Raw genomic sequence first — 9,081 nt, 5'->3', positions numbered from 1 at the left:
GCATATAATGTAGAAGGTTTCTGGGTAAATTTTAGAGGCCAGAAAAAGAAAATTAGTCTTGCAAACATAAGGGGCGGAGTTCAGCTAATGAGTCCTGTCAGCAGAAGCCTTCTGCAATGGGGCTTTTCCTTCCCTCCTCCCCCTTTATACCCCCTCCCCAAATTGCCTTCAGTATGAGTTAACAGAACTCCCGGAACAGAGAGCGGGATCCTTCTGTCTGGCAAGCCCAAATGCTTGCTGTGACAGAACAAAAGCCTTAGTGCAACATTGAATTCCTCTGAAAGAGCTTAGCTTTCTTTCACAATTTAGATAATTTTTGGTTCCACCAGTGGTAATTCTGAAGCTACTGGTGGTAACCTTTGCATATAGCTCTTAGCAAAATAAATAGGTAAAAATCCAACTCCTAAATCCTTTTACATAGAAATAAACATAATGTTTTCAGGATCATGGTATACAGTGCTCTGTAAGAATCTGTGGATCAGCTGGCTGTTGACTGCCTGGTGGTGATCAGCCAATCTGTGCAATCTGCACCAGATTATGGATCAATTGGGTATCCGTCTACACCAGTGCAATAACTAGGGCATTCAAATTCCAGTGTAAGGTTGTTGTGTCACTGTATTCTGCACAAGCTCTTGAACAATGCCAGCATAGGTTCTACCCACCCACATCTCACTTCCTGCAGTACACACACCAAGCTCTCTTCCTGCTTCCTGCTATGTGCTACTAGTTATTGTTGATATGAATCAATGTCACAGAGTAACTGTGTTTGGCTTTCTCCCTGTCTAGTACTTGTGATGATGTACAATGCAAGTATCATCTTGTAGCAGTTCAAGAGTTGTTATTCATCCCAAACCATTCTGATAGTCAAGGCTATAGCCAATAGTTATGCTATTACGCTTTCATTCTGTTTTGCTAAAGTTTTATGCTGATTCTGTGTGGCTTTATGCTGTAGGTACAGACAGTGCTGGGTACTGTAATTATAATTGTAGTGTATTTGTTTATTTCATTGATTTTTGTAGAAATGATGCAAAGAAATAGAATAAAGAGCACACTACAAAGTTGCACTGTCAAACTCAAGGGGACTTACTTCTGGGTACACATGCACAGGGTTGGACTATAATTTGCAGTAGTGACTTTTCATTGGTGTTGTTTACTGCCCCACAGTAGTTACAACTATAGGTCGGGGAAACTAGTTTTGATCAGCAGTCACAATTGAGCACCAGCCACTTTAGATTATATAGTTGAACGTGAATTTTTCGTTCTTGTAGCTGAACTATTTTGATTTGGCTAGAATCCCTAAGTCCAGAGGCAAGGATAAGCTAGCAGGAGCAATTCAAGATGAGATTACAGATGCTTCCAAAGGAGCTTTGTAGCAATTGTGTATTATCTCGTTCTAATGTACAAATTCTAAAAATTCTATTTCTGTTATTGTCTCTGGATTTGGGAGCATTACTGCTTGCTGAGGTCTCCAGGGAAGAACAGGCGATAAACTTCAAGAATTAAAAAGAAAGAAGCCCAGCTTTTGTCCTCACCAACTTTGGCGAGGAAAGTAGAATAAACAGAAGAGTGAATTTGGCTGCATTAGCACAGCATACCAAGCCAAGCTATGGTTTAGTATGAATGCGCAAATGTGCTGACTTTCAAGGAGGAGATTGGAGCCATTTTGCTCCTCCATGGGATTTTTAAGACAACATAGCATAGCAGCTAAACCAAGGTTTGCCTTAATGTCTCATCCACCCATACATTGTTTGTGAACCGTTCCACTGCCTTTTACATGCACACACAATCTAGACTGCCTGAGCAGGGAGGAAGGCAGTAGCCAAAAAGGTGAGCTCAGGGCAGAAGAGGCAGCCAAAAGAGTAGGGTAAAAGAGGAGATGCAGTTCAATAGCACGTGCTTTGCATGCAAAAGATGGAAGGTTCAATTCTTGGTAACTACAGATAAGGCTGGGAAAGACTGTTAAGTATAATTGTTTAATTGGCACTGAAATGGAGAGTGCCTGTATATATTGCTGAAAAGGCTTAACAGGGAAATTCCACTGGAGTATACTTAGAACTCTCTGAGCTCCTTGATGGGTTGATAATAAACTGTTGTTCTCTAGTAGCTAACACGTGAGTGATTAACCTTGCATCATATGAGAGCTGTTAAATTGCAAATTTGCCATCTTGGAAAGGTGGTGGCTGAGTCTTTTGTTCTCAGGCTCTGTGGGAGTAATGATGTGCTCCAGGCAAAATGGAGGCTGTAAGGTGAGAAACCTTTGCTTGCAGGTCTGTTTGGAATAACCTTTTATTTCTAAGAAGGTGAACCTGTGCTGGACTTGTACACAGTACTGTATGGAATTATTTGGATGTATCTTTGATGTTTTTGTTCCGTTTTGAAGAAAGTTCCGCAAGTAAAGCTTTCAACAATCTAATGGGCCTGCACAGTGTTTCATTCCAAAAGGAGTCAGTTTTAATACATCCGGTTGCTTCCAGCTGCACAATATGAATATCTGCAATAAGGACTAGTGCTTGAAACACTGAAAATCTGCTGCCCCTCAGCATCAATGGTAGTAATATAGATGGACTAATGGTTTGACAGGCTGTGTGGGTTACTGATTATGTGTCTGCACTTTCAGTTTTATGCCTTCAAACCCTATTTCATTTGTTCCCATCCGCAGTAGTGGATGGTGCTGGCTGGGACGTATTTGTGCCATGTTTTGTCCCTACCCCTCAGCTGGACATCCCAGTCCACCATAAATTCTGGAAACCTGAGGTCTGCTGTGAGCGTAAATGTATTTTTCCAGAAGTGTAGGTGCACAGTGAACCACCAAGACCTGCCAGTTTCAGTTTATTGCCAGTTTTATGAGAGAGCAAGAGGACGGGGGATGTTGACGTTAATGGCAGTGGGGCAAATAATGCAGAAAAACAATGTTACGTGCTACTGACCCAACCAGGCAGTACAGTTACACCAGTCAGTTCACACTGTAAAGGGCTGCAATGCAACTGTAGAAAATGTTTTCAGCATTTTTGGAGGAGAGGAGGATGGCAGAAACACAGCAATTAAACTGCTCAGAAGGAACATAATGGGGAAACAAGAGCTAGAGTGGAGGTCATCTGTTAAAACTGCTCTGGCTAAACCATCAGAAAATAAAAGAAGGAACTTATTTTTATCATGCAGCACATTGCCTCTATAATCCCCACAATGTGTTCCCTAAATAGAACACGTTTCAAGAAAGAAAGAAAAACCCATCTGGTTAATATGCTTGTCCAATATTCTACAGACATTGAATATATAAAGCTGGGCGGTCTGGTGAGCCAGTGTCTGAATATGTCATTAGTGCAAACTTGCTTTAAGTGCTTGGGGGTGCTTAGCTCAAATGTCTATATGCAATCCCATTCTTATGTAATGCATAGACGTTCTGCTGACATATGATACCACTTTACCCAAGCTCACCCTCCCCGCCTGTCTCTGCGCTGATCAAATGATTCTCACAGTCTCAACACTTCTGTTCATGTGTTCCAAGCAATCTTCCATGGGAACAACAGCTTTTTACAGTAAGCCCCGAGTATATGTGTTAATAATCAGGCTGGCTACATCCATCTGGACATGCTGTAAGTCACAGCTGGCAAAGCAAAATTCACAGCGTGCGTGCTCCATCTTGCTCTTGCATTGACGTGTCCCAACATCTACGGTGTTTTTCATAAGCAGTTCACTGCTTCCTGCTGGAATAGTCATGAAACCATTATTGGAGCTACTGCAGGAGTGGGAACATGAAATGGAACGCATTTACATTCTGTTCTTATAACATACAGGAACTCAATATTGAACAATCTATTGACTATTCTTTCTTTTGCCACAACTTGTACAGTGGTGAGTGTCGATTGTCTGACTGTCTGTCCATCAACCGTCCCCTCTTGAACTGCTTTGCAGAGATATATATGGGGAATGGAAAGCATGGAGAGAGGTAAAAGCAATAGGATGCATTTGGCAAACCTGCAACTTGCCATGTGAGAAAGATACATCCATCTCAAAACCAACTTTTCCTAGGAATTTAATAGAAAATAGCAAAGTTTTTCCTTTCCTTATGGAGCCAGCTAGGATTACCTTGGTAGCATCAGTAGCTTTTACGCTAAGGCTGTGTGCATACCATAGATTTAAAGCAGATTATTTCCTCTCAAGAATCCTGGGAATTGTAGTTTGATAAGCATGCTGGAAATTTCACTTCTCTGAGGGGTAAACTATAGCCCCAGGATTTTGCAGGGGAGGTAATGTGCTTAAAATGTGTTTTAAATGTACATTGTGTGCACAGACTGACACCCACACTCATCTCATAGTGTGGCTGCAATTCTAAACACATAGATCTACACAATAAGTAAAGCTGCAGTCCTAACTCCATCTAACTAGGAGTAAGCCCCGCTGAATTCAGTAGGACTTACTTCTGAGTAGACATGGTTAGGACTGTGCCGTAAATGTCATTGAGCACAGTGAGAAAACATGCATAATATTGGACTTCCACTTGAAGCAGGAGAGCACACATTGTTCAAAGAACTAAAAATTGAGAGAAAAGCAGAGGTTTGTGAGACACCAGGCGCTGTAGTAAGGGAAGGGATAGTCTCACATGGGCTCTCCATGGTCTTTTAAAAAGTGTGTCACATAAGTACACCTGTGTGGTACTAGAGAGGTTGTTTTTTTATTTTTTATGTCTATATAACACTTTCCAAAATGGTAAAGGCAAGTGTGGTGTTTGATTTATTATGATATATATATTCCACCCTTCCTCTGCATTTTCATCATGCAGGGTGGCTTACAATAACTTTAAAAGAGATGACAAAACCTGTCCAAAATTTAGTGTTTATTATAGAACTTTACAGTGGTACCTCTGGTTACGAACGCTTCTGGTTACGAGCTCTGCTAACCCGGCAGTAGCTGCTCCTGATTGCGAACTTTGCCCCAGGATGTGAATGGAAATCACACGCCAGAGGCCCCATTAGCGAAAGCGCGCCTCAGGATAAGAATGGTTTCAGCTTAAGAACGGACTTCTGGAACAAATTAAGTTCATAACCAGAGGTACCACTGTACTATGCTTTAGGATTGGGTGACAATCTTGCATTTTACTTTTCGGTGCACCTGTTGAAAAATTAGGAGATCCAGGTAAGGTCAGGGAACTCCTCTTTCATATTTCTCTATTTCTCAACACATTTGCTTATTTTCTTTGGTACTGCCTCTAGACCTTCATGTGACAAATGGCTTGCCAGGGGAGAAGGCATGTCATTCCAGCTTCAGAGAACATACCGTATGCATATCTCAGCAGGCTAACTCCAGTCTGGCACAAGCACCCTCCTTTTTCTGATGACTGTAGGGATTCCTCATGCAGGTGTTGGTAGCTGGGTCCTAAGGAGGTCATTTCCCCCATCATGCTGTGCTAGTCTCACTTGGCTTGCAGCTATGTCAGGTATTTCAGATATCTGCTTGTCTTTGGTGCTGAAAGAAATGTGAGACAACAAGGGTACATGTAATTCTGCCCTCTCATTTTCTTGGTAGACATGACTATTTGTAAATCACAGAAAATGCCGAGAATATTCCAAAGATTGAGACTGTTTTTAGACCAAGCAAAACACAGCTGATGTTTTGTTTTTTTAAAAAAAGAAAAATGTAAATTTTGATGAATGGTTTTGATAGCCAAATTTAAAACTTGAATAGCATATATATATATCACGAGTCAGATGGTATAAATCATCCAGCTGTTGATTGACATCAAAAGCTTTTGAGGACAAGAAATAATTTGTTGGTTCTATGTTCATAAAATTATGGTTCCATTAGGTCTCTCAAGTATCCAGACTACCACATTAGGAGACTGTTAGATTGAAATAAGGAACTTGTCTCCAATTATTGCTTCCAGCTATGTAGCAGTTGTGTCCCCCATTGTCATAAGAAGTCTTTACTTAATATAGTTCAGTGATTATCCAACATAAAAGGAGTGTTACACAGTACTCCTCTTTAGAACTTACATCTGTATGGTATTAATAAACAAACTGATCAGTCTGTGAGACTGCGCCATTATAAGCAGATCCTTTTTAAGCCTTGGAGATTAAAAAATATATTAGAAACAAATGAACAAAAAAAGAACAGTGCTACATGATTGCATTTATCTTATATTATTTATGCATCATGCCACTCAAACTGAACTAATGCTGAAACAAAATAAAGAAAACACTTCTAAGATTACACTAATTTTATGCATGAAATTGTCAGATGTCAATGAAGGCATTAGCACACTTTCCACGTGCATGTCAAATCAAGCTGGACAAAATGTGAACTAGAGGACTGTGAAATGCCTTCTTATGAAACTCACATCTTTGAAATTCAAAAACTGCAAAACTCAAAATGTGTTTCTTTTCGGCAGGGAGCATTATGGTTGCAGGAGTTAAAGAGACTGAATAAACCAAGGGCACCAAGACCATGTAGTAAGGTGATGTGTAACTGGAGGTAAGCAGGAAGGAATGAGCTGCAGGCTGCCTGCCTCAAGCTATGAAACCTTTTATGGGCTCCCCCCCCCTCAATTCAGAGCTTTTGTGAAAATGTGTTTCTCTTTTTTAAAATAAAATTAAATGGCAGCACTTGCAATGAGTTGGTTGTAGAAGCTCTTGTGAATGGACTTTTCCTTGGTACACCCTGAAACTCTTAAGCTGTGTACACACACCGTACATTTAAAGCACACACACACACACACACACACACACACACACATCAAAGAATCCTTGGAACTATAGTTTACCCCTCACAGAGCTACAATTCCTGGTGGCCTTAACTATAGCTCCTATGATTCTTAGGGAGGGAAAGGAATGTGCTTTAGATGTATGGTGTGAACACAGCCTTACTTGGGTACAGCAATGACACCTCCACAATCATGAGGGGTAGAAATATTTTAATGCACAAAGATTCATACCAGAGTTTTCCCCAGTACCATATCTGCATTCATGCAATCTCAGATGACAAATTGCCTGTTCACAATGCCCTTCTTGTTTTCCATGGATTTTGAACTCCACCCACCCAGGATAATGACTGTGCTATTGTTTACACTGACACGATAAAAACCAGAGAGGAGTAAAGTCCCGAATAGTTATTGAGTTCCTTTTCCTAGCTTTCAGCTTACTTCTGCATCATGTAAGCACAGCAGAAAGAAAATCCAGGGATGAGGTGATCTTGGAATAAAGGCCAGTGTTACCCCAAATGTTTTCCAAAGAGTCAAAGCCACTTATAGAGAAGTAATCATAACTGGAAAAACAATATTGGAATGCTAAACCCTACTTCCTTTTCACTGATTCCCATTCCAAATTGTACCCCTATTCCCGAATGGCTTTTCTGCCCACAATAATCAAATGCATGCTTCCCTTGTACAGTGGTATCTCGGGTTACAAACACCTCAGGTTACAGACTCCGCTAACCCGGAAGTAGTACCTCGAGTTAAGAACTTTACCTCAGGATGAGAACAGAAATTGCGCAGCGGCGGCGCAGCAGTGGGAGGCCCCATTAGCTAAAGTGGTACCTCAGGTTAAGAACGGTTTCAGCTTAAGAACGGACCTCTGGAACGAATTAAGTTCGTAACCAGAGGTACTACTGTAGTTTCTTCTCCTGTCCTCCTACTCTTCCCTGGCAACAGAGCAATGTTGTAACTGTCCTTCAGGAAAGTCTACTTTGTAAGCCAGCCAGTTGTGAAAATCGAGAAGGGCATGGCTTCAGTTAAGCAGAGGCTAGGCTGTGGGTGCTGTTTATTCTGATTTGTTTGTGACAGAGGGTGGTGAGTAGATGACCTTGCATCAAACCCAAGTATTACCCCACACTTTCCATTCTCCCATCACTTTCTGTATCACAAAATGTCTGATATTTTGGGGAAGTGGGGTCTGTGGTGCAAGAGCTCCCTATCAATGATAATTTCACCACCTGAATATGCTGACTGAATCTCACCTGAAGATAGGGACAGTCTGGAAATCCCCTTTCTGTGCAGAGTTCTACCAGTCAAATTCTCTTACCCGGCCGAAAGGCCTCTGCAGTGGCTGGAGTTTGTTTTCCATACGATGTGGTTCAATTCCTCCTGAGCCTGCTGTCAGTTTTCATATAGCACAATGGCAGTGAATCATCTGCAGTATGTTTGAAATGCAAATTCTAACCTGGCATTGCTGTGACTTGCTCAGTGAATCACCCTGTCTTATAATTACCCAATGCAAATTTGAATGCAGGGCAATGAGTTCTTCTCTTAGGACCAAGGCAGCAGTTCAATCAGGGATGCACAGATGTAAATGAGGTCTAAATTTAGTTAAAGGACCCAGGGGTAGCCCTTGTGCTGCTTCCACTGGATTTATACCCTGCATCTTTCCACTCCTTTGTGTTTAATTATATACATATATATACATACACACACACACACACACACACACACACACACACACACACACACATTCTGCCTTTTGGAAGCCAATTTGCCTTAAAAAAATTACATGTAAAAATGACAATGATTTCAAAGCAACCATTATTTTTAAAAGAGCATCAGTCCGGCCTGCCTACTTCTGCTTCCAGCTCCACCCACCACTGGCATTTGGGCCTCAAAAGATGGCACAGAACATAGGTGGCCCTTGAGATGACAAGGGGTCCCCACTCCTGGCATGGCAGGTTATCTTCCAATGCATGAGTAAAGTTAACCTGCAAAAGAAATCCATAGCAAAAATATACTGAATGAAAACATACCCACTGGGTGAAAACCAACAAAATACAATACTCTATGAACTTAAGTGTCCCTTTGACACCTAATCATGGGCAGTGGTCACCTCAAAATGCTCTTGACATTTTCATGAGCTGTGATCTGTTTTCTCTTGAATTTCAGGAAATGTTTATCCTTGCATTTCAGAGAGATAAAAACAAGGTTCCTGTTCACTTGGACTTCACATTCAACTTAGTGCTTTCTCTCATCATCCCAAAGAACCTCAGAGGTGTTCTGGATGCCTTTGGCAAAGTAATAATCATTGCACTTCACACGCCTCTCTAATCAGAATGAAGGAATCATCCTCTTGAAAGGTTCCCCCAGGGTACTTGTATGATGAAGAT

At 41.3% G+C, this 9,081-nt stretch overlaps 1 long non-coding RNA gene across 1 annotated transcript; it reads right to left on the bottom strand.

The window, feature by feature from the left end:
- Nucleotides 1-2,869: 2,869 nt before the first annotated feature.
- Nucleotides 2,870-8,144, bottom strand: LOC310704577. The gene is made up of 3 exons (XR_014524893.1): nucleotides 8,013-8,144; nucleotides 5,275-5,463; nucleotides 2,870-3,736 (listed from the first exon to the last, which is right to left on the bottom strand). It is a non-coding gene; the product is annotated as an uncharacterized lncRNA (long non-coding RNA).
- Nucleotides 8,145-9,081: the final 937 nt, after the last annotated feature.

This window comes from Podarcis liolepis (assembly GCF_965112155.1).
Source record: "Podarcis liolepis genome assembly, chromosome: 3".
NCBI lineage: Eukaryota > Metazoa > Chordata > Lepidosauria > Squamata > Lacertidae > Podarcis > Podarcis liolepis.
The sequence above is the reverse complement of the archived record's forward strand: the minus strand, read 5'-3'. Positions and strand labels throughout refer to the sequence as shown.